This window comes from Aotus nancymaae, unplaced genomic scaffold (assembly GCF_030222135.1).
Source record: "Aotus nancymaae isolate 86718 unplaced genomic scaffold, 86718_ANA_hifiasm-v0.15.2.pri h1tg000002l, whole genome shotgun sequence".
NCBI lineage: Eukaryota > Metazoa > Chordata > Mammalia > Primates > Aotidae > Aotus > Aotus nancymaae.
The window spans coordinates 12,660,677-12,675,822 of NW_026988413.1; the positions used below are offsets into that span (position 1 = coordinate 12,660,677).

General features: G+C 33.6%; 1 pseudogene; it reads right to left on the reverse strand.

The window, feature by feature from the left end:
- Positions 1-824: 824 nt before the first annotated feature.
- On the reverse strand, positions 825-9,795 carry LOC105713671 (probable C-mannosyltransferase DPY19L4; annotated as a pseudogene).
- Between the last annotated feature and the right edge of the window lie 5,351 nt (positions 9,796-15,146).

The window sequence follows — 15,146 nt, forward strand, 5'->3', positions numbered from 1 at the left end:
ATTCCACAATGTATACATGTATCATAATATCACATTGTACCCCATATATATATACAATTATTATTTGTTGACGAAAATTGAATTTAAATTTAAAAATAAAAGTAGATTTATTGGACTTTGAACCTCTTTTTCATGTAACTTAGTTGTGTTTTCAGGAGTTGTTCAAGCCCAATATTGTATATACTCCCTTACTTGACCATAGGATGCTATTGCAAATGCCAAAATTGATGGCTTCTGTGGTCAGATAACAGCTAGATCATGACAGGCAGCTCAGATTTGCATGGCATGTTGGTGACCCCAAATTTTCTACTGCTAGTAGGACCTCTTATCAAGTCAGAAATTATTTTTCTGCTGTTGTTTGTATGTCAAACAGATAAAAGTTATCTGAAGAATATGGAGCAGCTTACTTCCGCATCATAAGAATATATGCTGTAGTTTCCCTAAATATAATGCTTTTCCATATAACACTAACGGCCACACACCCTTGACGTACCACTAAATCTCCTGGCTCATGTGGCCCAGTGGCAGTACAACTTGCTCCAGAATTCTAGAGCCTTGTATTGTTCTGGTCCAGTCAAAACAGTGAGCTTCAGAGTTTCTTGGTAAATATATTGGAGTAGCATACCTAACATTGTCATATGTTGCCTCAAACCTTCAAAGAGCCCCACAAGGCACAGTGCTATTTTCCTGGTTGTAGATTTCAGATATAGCCTCTTTCCATTTACCTTGGAGCAGATATGTTTTCATGGCTCAGACTGAAGAAAACCTTGAAACTTAAACAAAAGGTCAGAAATTGAATTTTTAAAGGGCTCTATTTCTCATTTTCAGGCATCCAAGTATCTTACCAAGGCTTCGGAGATATTCAATACATCCTGCTTACAGAGTCCAATCAGAATGCTACCATTAATAGCGGGAACTAGTGTGATGTCTCCTGGAAGAATACAATTATACAGATTCCTATACGTTACCTTTTGAGAGAGAGCTGGAGGGTTCATATACCTTCCAGGAAAGTAAATGACACCTATTTTTTTTTCTGCCTAAGTGAAATCAAATGGGTCTGGTTTGGTCTATATTAACAGGTATAGAGTTAAAAGCATTCACTGGATGATTAGTTAACTACAAGATACAAGGCACTGTATTTATATCCTCTAGATTAAAAAAAAACAAAAATAAAAACAAAAACCATCAGAAAGGCAGATGATTGCTGTGTCCAGAAAGGCAGATGATTGGTGTGTCCAGTTGAATAAGTTTTTAATAATGTACTGACCGATATTCCTAAAATCCATCCCAGCCTCCTTCTGCTTAGTCTGGGTTAGCTGTTTAGTCGTTATCTTTTAGTCTGTGATAGCATTTTGCTCTATGTACTTTCCTTGTCGCTTACTCCACCCTACTCTTTATCTTAAGAGACTATAAATTCTTTGATACAAGAGAATATTTCTTCCCTATATTTTTCCATGTTACTGAAACGTAGTAAGCACTTAAAATCTTCGTGAATTTTAATTTGACTAAAAACCTGTTGAACATGTTTTACTAGTAAAAATGTCTGTTTTAACATGTTTCTTTTGGTTCTTTGATAGGAAATGGTTAAATAAAATATTTTCTAATATATCTCTAATATATGTCAGAATCTTAACTGCATTATGGCCTTTAATATTTCTATAATTTCATAGTACAGGTATATATGATATTCAAACAAAATAATGATTTCTCAATTTTGTTTGCTTTGGGTTTTCCAAATAACTGATCAAATGTAGAAAATCTTAAACTGTTAAGATATAGGTCTATAGGACAGATTCTATAAAGTAACACATTTTTTTAACAAGGTAGAGAACTGAGGAAGGAAATTTTTACAAGTATTTAGAAACGTCTCATGTTTCTGAGAATCAAGTGATGCACTATTATTTCTGTAATTTTAAATCCATTTTGGATATTTGAATCCATTTTGGATATTTGTAGCGATAATGCCCTTTACAAAGGATCTAATTTATATCCTGGTAGTATTTTTTTGTTAGTAGGCTCTAGCCCACTAATTTTTATGACTTCAGCAACAAATACAATCCCTTAAATCACTAGCATTAAAAAAAAAAAAAAACTAATCTCAACATATTCAAACTTTGATAGTCACCAAAAATATACACAGGATTTTTATGACATTTTGATATATATGTACCAATGATAGTGATTATGCTTCTTCTCTAAAAAATATCTTACTTAGACTTAGAAAATGATAGATGTGGTCTTGGTTCATAGAAATTTGCCTCGCAAGCATTAATACAAAATCTACTTTTAACAGAAAGAAGATTGAAACTTAGTAAGAATATTGACATATGCATGTTTTGTTAATTTATTTGAATTACATAGGTATGAATATATTATAAATGTATATTATTATATCATGTTCTTAAAATAGATTCTAATTATAATAGAATTTAATTCTATTATAGAGATTTTATTAAATTGAAAACAGTAGTAGGCAGTTCTCAGTAAGCCTAAGGCAGAACCTTCCTTGTCAGGTGAAATGGTGCTAAACATGGAGTGACCTTCATAGAAGTCATAAATTTCATAGCATCTTTCTAAAGTATACCATGTGCATTTAATCCTTTATTAAATATTGTTAACAACATACCCTGTATTTAAAGCAACATTTACAATTTCAGGCACTATCATTATTAACCAGTATGCCTTTAATATTAAACAAAGAGATAGTTGTATATACAAACTTCAAATTCTTTGCATAACATTTCAAAAAGCTTGCAACATTTTTAAAATATAATAGACTCAGATTCATTAAAATGTCCAAATTCATATAGTGACAAAAAACTGAGATTGTGACACAAATCCTTTTTTTTTTTATTGGCCCTACGGTTTTATTGGTAGACTCTACGATTATTTTGAAACAGAATTTTAATTTTTTCCTGCAAATTAGTGATACGGTGGCATCATATGAATAACAGTTTGTGGTTATCTAAAATAAGTGTCTTGCACATACGGATTTTACCCCATAGTTTTGGAAAGCCCATTTTTCACTGTGTGGTATACAGGTTACTGCGTGATCTAGCGTCAAGCACAAAAAATTTGAAATTTAGATTTTGGCAAATCTTAGTTTAAAGCCTGCTTTATTTAAAAGTTGTGCAACTCTGGGTAGCATATTCAATTTCTGTGGCCTTCAAATTTTTATTATTTGAATAAGGATGATTGTAATGCTACCCAAATTTAGATTCAGTGATATTATACATGTAAAGCACTTAGCACAGTATTTGGCACATAATAAATCCTAAAGAATTTGGCTATTATTATATTTTTGGTATGCATTATTTTAGGCATATTCGCATACTTATAAAAGTTCTAACAATTAGTAACATCAAAGCAAATAATAAAATCCATGAGAATATTTTATCTTTCAAGCATATTATGCTAACTATATCTATCTTTCAAGTGTGCTATATTCAAATGTGATCAAAGCAAGAGAAATGGAAGGGGAACACAATGATTCACATGTAATCTGAAGATGGAAGAGGCCCAATGTAAGAAATTGGGTATTACATAGATGGGAAATTGGCTGTTACATACATGCACTCTCTGAACCCCATGACTTCGTGATGACGGAGAGACACACAGGCTAATACTGTTTAGCCCCAGAGTACATGAACCACTCCTTCCCATGAGAAGTCTCTGTGTTACATGACTTCTGGAATCCTCTAGTCAGTGAGTTGAATGTGTCAGTACCTGCATCAAATGAACAATTTGTGTCATGTAAGCCTACTTACAAGGCTACTTCTCCTTGAATGGAATCCACGATAGATTGTTTCATGAATGAGCCTCTCTAAAGAGGGAATTGCCGTTGTGCTTGCAAATTTAAGTAATGACTCTTGCTATTGTGTTCCTTTGTTACCATGTAATGTTTATTTAAAGGACATAGCTTCAATAAGAAAATCCACATCTCCATCATTTAATTAAGGGCAATTAAAATTATCCCCAGTTTATAGAGTAGATATGTGAGGCTTAAAACAATTATGAATATTTTAGAAAAAATAAGGGATGGATCTAGACAAAGAGACTGGTACAAAATGCCTTTCATGTAATCTATTTTGAATAGGATTGCTTTGAGAGACTCCAGCTAAACTCAGCTTTTAGTACAACATGGCTAATAACTCTTATATAGAGTTGCTGGATGTAGGTGTTTACAGAGTGCCTTTCACACAATGCTTCCTTTACCTGGTGGATGGCCTAATCCTCAACTGTCCAACTAGTGACCAGGTGGTCCCTAACATGAGAAACTTGCTTACACAGCAGATCCCTTGTGGCTCTCATCTGACCACAGCTCTGGCACTGGGAGCCCCATCTTGTGTCACCCTAGCATAGCAGGGAAAACCGAGACTAGGGTATTCCCTAGTTCCTCAGATGGAAGGCACAAATTCAATACACCACCATATCAGGAATGAGGTTCAAAGATTTATTATTTACAGGTCCTTGTCAGGGAGGATGCAGTGAGTTGGGTGGACGGTCCTCCTACCTTGGATCACATGAGGCAGGAAAGAGGAGTTAGGTAGAGAGAGGGAGAGGGAGAGGGCTGGGGACAGGGGGAGACAGAGAACTTGCAGTATGTATCAGAATAGTAAATGGGTCACTTTAAGTTTGTGGGCAAGTCTGAATGGTTCCTTCAGGGAGCCTGGTCAGCTAGGCAGGAAAGATGCCTCTAAGTTATCTCCAGCCTCTGGCCTGAGCACCGGGTATGGTGCTCTATGTCTAATGCTTAGGCTGCACCCTTTGCTGTCTGGTTCCTTTGCTGTTTAGAAAGGTAAACATGGACTGCTTTAATCCTAGAATATTGTTAATAACATGTGCATAAATTATGCAAATATATCTTTTTAACATTTTTCCAGATCAATTTGTTTTAAGAAATAAGTTGACAGAAAGAAGTAAAAGCAGCTTACCAATATGTAACCAAAACACAGCCACCAAATCTAATTCAGCATATGTGATCATTATTATATAAATCAATAAAAATTCAGTTAAATATTCCACACTAAATAAAAAATAGAGTGTTCTATTTCCCCTTCAAAATATGGAAGATGATTTTTAAATTACATTGTTTTACATCCTCTAATCACACGTGCTACCATGTGACTATTCACTGAGTGCTTAGGTAACTATGGTAATATTTTCAGAAGGCTCGAAGTGAAACACTAGTGACTCACTGCTCAGATGTACAGAGTTAACCTGAAGTACATTGTCTGCAACTATCCTAATATAGTTAAAAAATTATGTCTAAGAGTGACGTGAGAACCACTGAAACTAATCTATCAGATATATGATATCACCATCAAAAGATTCTTAAGTTCCAAAAGTGAAAAGCATCTTTGAGTTAGTCTAAGAATGCCTGTACTTTTACATATATGTGTAACAGAAAATAAAGACAATGGAGAAATGCCCTCTTCTAAGGTAAGAGTGCACTGAAAATGTGAATTTTTGCCGCACTCTGACAAGTGAAAATTTTGAAAATCTGTTCACTGAGCAAGAGCATAAGGAAAAACTAAACATGTACCCCGACTTATTAAAATGATACATCTATAGGCTACATCTATCCTGAATCTCTTTATAAGGCCAAATTAATTATTTGAAAGTTTCTCTTAATAGATGATTAAAAATATAAAAAGTATTTAACTTCAAGGAACATAGAATTTAGACTGTGAAGCAGTGCTGTAAATTTTATTATAATCATCATTCTTTTCTTGATGTTGAAGACTGCATCAGTTCCATAAATAACATCACTTGTGTTTTATAATAAATCTATTTCTTTGTACAGTTATGTTTAACAGTATCTGCATGTATCTCCAGAAATTCTTGCTCATTTTAGGGCATATATTTTTATTCTGATAAAGATTTCATGTTTTACTTAATACATTGGTAGAAAACATGAATAAATTGTATACCCAATATCAGTATTTTTCTAAAAAACATGAGCAACATTCATATAAATGTTCATTTGAAAAATATTAGAGGCAACAGTTATTGTTTTATCGTGATCAAATTGGTATCAAATTCATAGGCATATGTGGAAAAAGTTATCACTTACTAAATAGTCATAAAATACAAAATGCAATAATTATGCACTTTGCATTACTAAGAAAGTTCTCATTTATATAAGTAGCAGATGATGAGAACAGCATCATGATAATTCTGGATATATCTTTATGTGCATTCTCAAAAATCACTTTCCTTTATATGATTTCCATTTTAATTTAAATGCCACATATTTTCAGCTAACATTGAAATTAGTTTTTTTATACTAAAACTTCAGCTGTTATAAATCATGACACACCTTTAGAAACTTGCTTAAAGGTAGGAATAATTCTTTCTAGTAAATAATTATGTCACATTACATATTTGTTACATGTTATGTTTGAGAAATATATTCTGAACTTGAACATATTCAAATTAAAGATCAATATTATAATAGAATAAAGATTTTACAAGGAAAATGTTGCAATCAGTAAAAGTGTGAAAGACCATGTAATAGTAAGGAAGACATCTGTTTGGAATATTGCAGAATAATAGATATCACATTTTATCAAAGGGCAGTAATGCTTGATCTTCTATTTCCCACAGAACTCTGGATCTAGTTAAGAGAAGAGGGAGAAAGAGGCAGCAATATTTCAAATGTCCATACTCTAATTTGCAAAAGACACTGAGGAAAGTAGAAGAAAACTACATTTTTCTTCAGGTAGTCTTTGAAATGAAGGCTCTGTTATTTTTCAAAATTGGAAGGATATCACAGTGGTGATTTTATATGCAAAGTAGGATCTGTTCCAGAAAACTCTAGTGAAATAATTCACATATGAAGAAAGTAAATTTTGACCTCATAACAAAATCTCCCGTATTTTGAGTAGATTAGCCTGTCACCTTCTTCGCAAATCACCAGCAGCATTGGGTGTATGGTTCTTGACGGAAGCCACTTGAAATGTGTCATACAAAGTTAAGAAGAACAAACGCCAAATGCTGCTAACATGCACACATAAGGAATCCAGATGTACCTCAAGCCTTCTATAACCATCACAAAAGAACCCAATAAAATAGTGTGAATTACATGAGAAATTATTTCTGGCCTCTCTCCAATTCATCTATCATCAAGAGTAACAGTGTCTTTCAGTAACCTACCATTAATCCTCCTAAAAATAACTTGCAGTATAGAAAGAAAACAAATAATTAACACAGAATATAGAAAGATAATAAAGAAGACTGTGCTAATTGCCAAAAAAAAAAAAAGTCTTGAGATGGTGCTTGTAGGGATTCTTGTCAGTGATTTGCAATCAAATCACTGTAAAATTCTGAGTCATATTCAGTCCAAGTTTTACTTCAAGGAATTTCAGCATGTGCTTATTTTCTTTATACTGGACAAATATCTTCATTTTAATATTCAATGTCACTGTCAGAGTACACATCAAGTAAAAATCACTTTCATTATTTTAGCCACAAACATTTATTTCTTCACATTCAGTTGAAGGCACTTAGCAACCATTAAGGTTAATACTAAACTTAACAAAGGAAATACCAATAAAGCTGAATTCTCGAACTGCAGTAAATATCCCAGAAAGAGATAAAATATATAGATTGTATAATCCTTATAAACCTTGTCACTTGCTCCAGCAGAAAGCTATCTAACAAGAATAGAAACACTGCTTGAAGAAACAGGAGATAGTGGCCGTACCCCACATCATCATAAAGTGTAAGCTGAAGCACTCATCAACAAGCAGCAAAACCTCTCTCTGTAAGCATTTAGGTTGCTTTTTAAATATCCTGTAGGGGCAGCAACTTGGCATGCAAAATATGGTAGTGCCCAGTTTTTTCTTAAAGTAACGGAGTATCCATTCTTGTTGTATCTACCCCACTAATAAGGAGGCATGCAACAGTAAGCATTCCCACTAGCCATGTTCCACTCATAAGCCAACTTGTAACAAGTAAGGCAGTAACATACATTCTTTGCTATCCAAAAACAATGCCAACATAGGAATACACTGGCTCAATAATCTCATTGTTACCAGTGGCTTGACATAAAACGCTGGCAATAAGTTCTGGATATATACACATTTGCTGCACTGCATTTATAGTCTTCAGAGATACAGGTTTGTTATTGTGTGCCAGTCTTTCAAATGAAGGTGCCTTTAAATATCTTTATGATAGGACTAACACATGGCACTGTGAGCCTGAAACGTGATTTTCCATTCAAGCTCGTTTTGGAGCTCTTTCAGGAATTGGAATGTCATTGATTATTCTCTTCTTTAGCAGATTCCTTATTTTCTGAAGACTTTGGCTTTTTTCTTTGGCACAGTTCTACTTGGGGTCATTCTTCCTCTGCTGCTGCCTCCACGGAGGCCAGGGCACCCCTTGGCTCGTGTGTGGCAGAAGTCTCCCTCCCTCCGAGTCTCCGAACCTCTTGGCCTCTCCAGGCCCACTCCTGGCCACCATCGCAAATATATATTTTAACCAGTGTTTTTCTAGTAATAAAAATCTTACAGAAAAGCTAAACGAAATCTTATGCAATTCCCTGGTTAATGCTTCTTGGTGACATAAATTGCTCTGTATATACTTTCTTGAGTGCAGCTAACCTTGTTACACTAGAAATGGATCTTGACCAACAGCCAACATACATTAACTTATTATCTTCTTGTGGGAAATGGCACTTTGCAGCTTTGATGTTTTCACTACACCCGGGTCAGGCTTTATGCCCTGAACTGTTCTTGTAAACTTATTCAGCTGATAATCACAGTCCTTTAATTCTGGTGATTGTCCTGTGCTAATTAGATAATAAAGCAGATAACTCAAAGTAGCTTTTACCAAAGGGTTTCAGAAAAAAAGATACTTTCCCAATGTATTAATGTGTTAAACACACACACACACACAGAGTTTGTAGTTAAATAACTTTGGAAACGTTACCTTAAAAACACCTTAAGAAATTTTGCCTAACCCAGGATAATGAGATTAACTTAAGAGTTTTTTAAATACAAAATACATAGAAATGCATTGTTGGGAAAATTTTGATTGAATTTATATTTAATTTAAGAAGTTTAAGAATTGCCATCTTTAAATTGCTGTCTTCAAATCTATGATTGTAACATATTTTGTCCATTTACTTAGCTCTTTAAATTATCTCAATATGCTTCGTAATTTTTTATGAAGAGGTATTACATAACTTTAGGACAATTTCTACATATTCAATATAACTATGACTGTGATTATTATAAACTTCTACAAATTTTGTTTCTGGATGGTATGTGGAAATTCAGTTTGTTGTTTTACACTGTCCTTATGTAGCAACTTTATGAAAATTAATGATGATGATTATTTCATTAGATATTCTTTTGATATTTTTTATACACAGCTTTACAAGTTTGTTTCTCTTGGATTTACTTTATCTAGGTCCCATTTCTTTCTTTCTTGGCTAATATTTCATCTTGCTAGTATATGTAATCATTCCAATAAAAATTGGATGGAAAATATCACATTATATGTAATCATGCATAATATATATGATATATACCATGTAATAAATAGTATCTTGTTATGGACTGAATGTTTGTGTCCTCTGCAAATTTATATGTTGAAATATCATTTCCAGTGGGATGGTATTTGAAGGTGGAGCCTTTGGAAGCAGATTAGGTCACAAATGGGATTGTGATTGGTGCCCTTAAAAGAAGAGGCCAGAGAGCTAGCTTGCTCTCATTCTGCCATATGAGGATACAAGAAAAAGTTGACAGTTTACAAACTGCAAGTGGGATCTCACCAATACCTGACCATGCTGGAACCCTGATCACAGACTTCCAGCCTCTAAAACTGTTAGAAATGTCTGCTGTTTATAAGCCACCTGGCATGCAATACATTGTTATAATAGCCCTAACACAGAAATCATATATTATATAATAAATAATATTTCTACAATCAGTGAATATCTGCAAACATAATTTTTATTTCTTCCTCTTTTTCATATTCTGCTGAATTAAAGTCTACATGGAATTCACCTCAAAATCCTAAAATGGCAACAAATTGTAAGTTTTCCTCTTACTGAGCTCTGGAGAAGTACTGCATCAAGTTTCAAGAGACTTAGTCTTCCACTTCTCATTTGTGACATACTAAGCTAAACAAAGTAGACAAGACTAGAGGCCTTTTAATTTAAAGCCCAGAAATAGGAAGGAAAGAAGGAAGGGAAGGGGAAGGGGAAGGGGAAGGGGAAGGGGAAGGGGAAGGGAAAGGGAAAGGAAAAAGAAAGACAGACACTTAAGTAAATCAAATGAAAACCCATCCACAGAGAATGGAGACATCTAGGCTTGTGATTCTGGATTTAGAAACTGGGTTTACAAAACCATGAGAGAATTCAGGGTCTGGCAGAGCAGGTTCTCCAAAAACAAAATACATATAAGGCATCATTGTAGTGTATTGAAGACATTCCTTTAATGAACTGTAAACTATTACCCAAAATAGGGTCAATATAAGAGCTCTTTAGAAGAACAGAGTTTTTTTGTTTGTTGTTTCTTTTTTGTTTGCTGTTTTTGTTTTTTAGTGAATTACTTTTAAAGCAATTATTCTAAGACTTCTGTCATATCAGATTAGATTATATATACAATAGTATACTTTTGAATATTAATCACATGATGAATTCCTGCTTAAGTTTAATTTCATGCAAAAGTTTATCCATTTTTATCTAACCTTCTATTTATTTTTGAACCAAACTTTGATCATCACTGTATAAATCAGTGTATGTCACATTCCTGCTAGTATCTATCCTCTCTGCCTCTATAAGATGAACTTGACATATTCAAATTTGTTATAGCCAGTCATACTTGTATTTTATTTGTTCTGTTACACTCTCTTAAATTCTTATGTTAATAACTACAATTTAAATGTAAACCAAATGAATAAGAAATGTAAATGTAATCAAAGTTATAAAAATAATATTTATGATAAAGTAGAAAGAACTGAAAATTACTGCATGAATATTGAGTACAACTATAAAAATAAGTTCTATAGCTTAAAATTATATGTGCCATATTTTAACGACATAGTCTCCCTTTGTTAAATCTTTTTTACTGATTTAACTTTTAAAATAACCCTCCATTGAACATCTATGTAACTATATATATGAATAAAACTTTAATCTTCAGTGTAAATTGCTAAAATAAAATTGCAAGTTCCACATTTACAGTTTTAATTATTTTGATAAACAACTTCCAAGTTCTTATTCATACTAATTCATAATTAGGAATAACATATACTTTATACTTACAAAGAAATATAGAAGACTAAGCAAATGTATTAGTCTAGATTTTATCTTCAAGACACTATAGAAATAATAAATGATTAAAGTGGGGATAAACCCATAAATGCAAAAAAAAAAATGGGTGAAGGGCATACATATTGGGGAAATTCATTTTTATAAAAGTATAAGATGAAATAATATTGATAAAATTAAAAGAGAATATATTTCTCAAATTCTGATATAGCAGATGACAGATGCAAAAATAAGGTAACCTGAACTGTAGAGCTTAAACTCAGAAAATTTTTCTAATTGGAATGAGCAGAGATAATAATGGGGCTGAAAGTGTGACACAATACAAAGAAACATCATTTTCCACGACCATAAAGAGAGAGTTAGTGGGTGGAGGGGAGAAGGGGACTTCATTGAATTATAAGTCCATCTCAAAACAATTATAAAGAACATCTTAGATAGAACTAACTTTGCTCGAATGTGTGTTATTATTTCAAAGTAAAGTGCTTCTAATTCTGAAACTGTGGAGCCTTCCAGTTTAAAGACAGTTCTACACCATTTCAATATGAAAGAAAGTTAGCCAATTAACAAGCTCTGCTTCTGTACTACCCTACTGAACATCCTTATTCAAGAAAAAATATTAATGGAAAAGGCTAGCCTTAATACCCAAAAATGTAAGAGATATGCAACAAACAGCTCAACTAATCTAGTCCTTTATTTCTTCATTTGAATGGAAAACCACAGATTACTAGACATATAAAGCAAATTAGCAGCATGAAAGGAGAAATAAAGTCAATTACACAAAAATCTGCCCCAAGAAGAAATAGAGATCATTCACAGACAGAATAGAACCTTAAAAATATCATCTCTTCAGAAGACATCTAGATGATGCCTCTTATAAAACAAGAGTCCTGAACAGTACTGAATAAAAAAAATAGCTCTCAGAAAAAATAAAACTTTAGAAATTATAAATATGTTAAAAAATTAAAAATGAAAATCTATAAGAAGATTGAAAGGAGATTTAAGGGGTTCTTCTGGAACATATGCCTGAAAACATAAAAAAGAGAAAACCAAAAAAAGAAAATGAATTGGTGAATAGTAGGTCCAGATTGCTCAATATCCAATCAACAGGAATTTCAAAAGGGAAACAGTAAGAAAAAAAAAGAGATATTACCCAATAAATAATCTGAAACAACCTTCCAGGGCTGAAGAGTAGTGACCTAGCTGTAGATACAACAGGGCTCACTGATTGCTGAGCTCAATATACAAATAATAATTCAAAGACACATCACTGACATCGAGAAATTTCAGAACACATGTATAAAGAACATTCAAAAAGCAACCAGACAATACTAAGAAAAAATTAATCAATCAATGTCATAAATGGCAGCAGATTTTTTAAAATCTGCAACTTTAGCACTAAAAAAATGGTAACAGTTACTTTAAAATTATGAGGCAATATTTTAAACTTAGAATTATATGTCCAGCCAAGCTATCAATCAATAGAAATGGCAAAATAACGCAATTTTGAGTAACTCAATAAATTAGAAAATGTACCTCTACATACCATTTCGGAGAAGGTTAGATGAGGATCTGTTTACACAACACAAAATTAACAATCACAAGATATAGGTGTGGCATTTTTTTAATGGTGGATTTGATGCAAACAGGAGGCAGAGAAATAATAAGTGGAAAAGGGCAAGGTCCCTGGTGAGGGCTCCACTCTCAAGCCTGGGCTCATGGCCCAAAGTGAGAACATGCATTCCTGTTTTCCTGCTCAAATGTTGCCTTTTCCAAAGCCATCCTTGTCTGTCTTGCCCACAATCCTATACCCATTAAGAAAAACCCAGTCTGCACTAGCAGCTGAGTGGCAGAGAAGGAGAGAAGAGAAGCAACACCTTGATTTCAGAAGGATGGCTTGACTGCGGGACCTCAGAAAAGAGTTCAGCTGGGAATGGCCAAACTCCAGGGGAAGACTGCCTTCCCACTCCATCGTCTTTCCAGTTCCCCATCCCACTGAGAGCCACTTTCATTGGTTAAAAAATCCTCCACATTTACCACCTTCAATTCATTCGTGCAACCTGATTCCTCCTGAAAGCCAGACAAGGACTTGGGTGCAGCTCAAAGAGGCTGTCACACTGACCCTCCACTGGGCTAAGACTTCTGCCATCCACGGATGGCAAAACTAAAAAAGCAGACTGTAACACACCCTCTGGGGCTCTGGAGGTTGCTGACAACTCTAGACACTCACTTGCTTGCTCCCACACTGATGAGGGGTTGAGAGCTGTGGGCTGAATAAATGAGCCAACCCCTTCTCAGGACCTGTGAAGGTGTCAAGGAACTATCCTGTTTCAGATTTAAGTACAGACTCCAAAGCAAATAAATTTTAAAATAATATCTTTCTAAATAGCCTAGTAATAATCAGGACACAGGTGAACAAGAAATTCCAGAGCTGTAATGAAAATGTCCATAGAAAGAATGGAGTAGATTCCATTAAAAAGATGAAGTCTTTCATGTGCCAGAATATTGAAGGAATCTATTAAAAAGGGCATATATTTCTTCTTTCAACAATGAGAATAATAGAATTAGAAATACTAAGAAAAACAAAACCAACCAACATCTTTAAGAAACTAATGTATAAATGTAAGAAAAATAGAAATGTGCCATGTTATGAAACTACTGATGATGGGCTATGAAAGAGGATGTGTTTGACACTGACAATATGTTCTTCCCTGAGTGTCACAGGGGTTGTGACACTAGACCCACATGGGAAAAGCTGTAATGCCAGCCCACTGCTTGGCTTTTCAAAGAAAAATATCTACATCATTATAATAATGCAGACAGTGGTTTTCAGCTTTTAGAAACAACTGGAAGATAAACACAGAAGATTGTGGTTTTCAGATATAAGTAAATAGTAAATGAATCTTATTATTTAATGTCCTAAAAATATTTAGAATGTTAAATAACAAATAGGCTAAACAGAAGGGATCAAGGGTAAGACCTGGATTTTTGCTTGTTCATTTAGATAATCAAGATTCAATAGATTCAGAAGGGAGCAAGAAATCAAAATTTTATGATATTATTGAGAGTTTTAAATAGGTATTTTAAATGTGTAAATAAATATAAACATCAAATTTAAGAGGAAAGAAAATGGAGATGAAAGACTAGTGAGAGTGGATGTAGTATTAAATAATGCCAAGTGAAAGGCGTGGGATGGGGAAGAACAGGAAAGCACAATATTTTAAGTAATAGTGAATAAATTAATATTGATATCAATATGCAAATAATTGTTGGAGATGCAGTAAGAGAACTATAATGAGACCTTATAGGCATTAAATGTCTTTTAATTTCAGACTCATGTCTGAAGACTCTCAGAGAGTCTTTGATTTCCTCAGTAGCATGCTTCCTACAAAAAAAAAACCACAACAAATTGGAATTCAATACTTGTATTAACCTTCCATTTTTAAAAATAGCTGTTAAGCAGGTAATGAGTTTCCTCTTAAGAAAATGCAAGCCCATTTTATAGAGAACAAGCTTATTGAATGTAAAATGGAAGGACATCAGTCAAGAAAGAAGAACAGAGAAAATATCTTTAGGTCTAAACAGTGGGCAGATTTCAGAAACTCTGTGAATAAGTGAAATACTTAAAAAAGCATTGCTCACTGATATCTTAAAAATGACAGAGTATAGAGGAAGACTAAGGCAGATTTTATCATTAGCCATCACAACAACTTTACCATTTGGATGTAAGCATTAACTCAAGCATTAACCCGAGGCAATGTTCCTACCCATCAGTTCAACCTGTCTTCAATCATTTTGAATACCTTGTATGATGCAGGAAGGACAATTGTAAAGGTTTGTACCCACAATTAAATATTAAGATGGA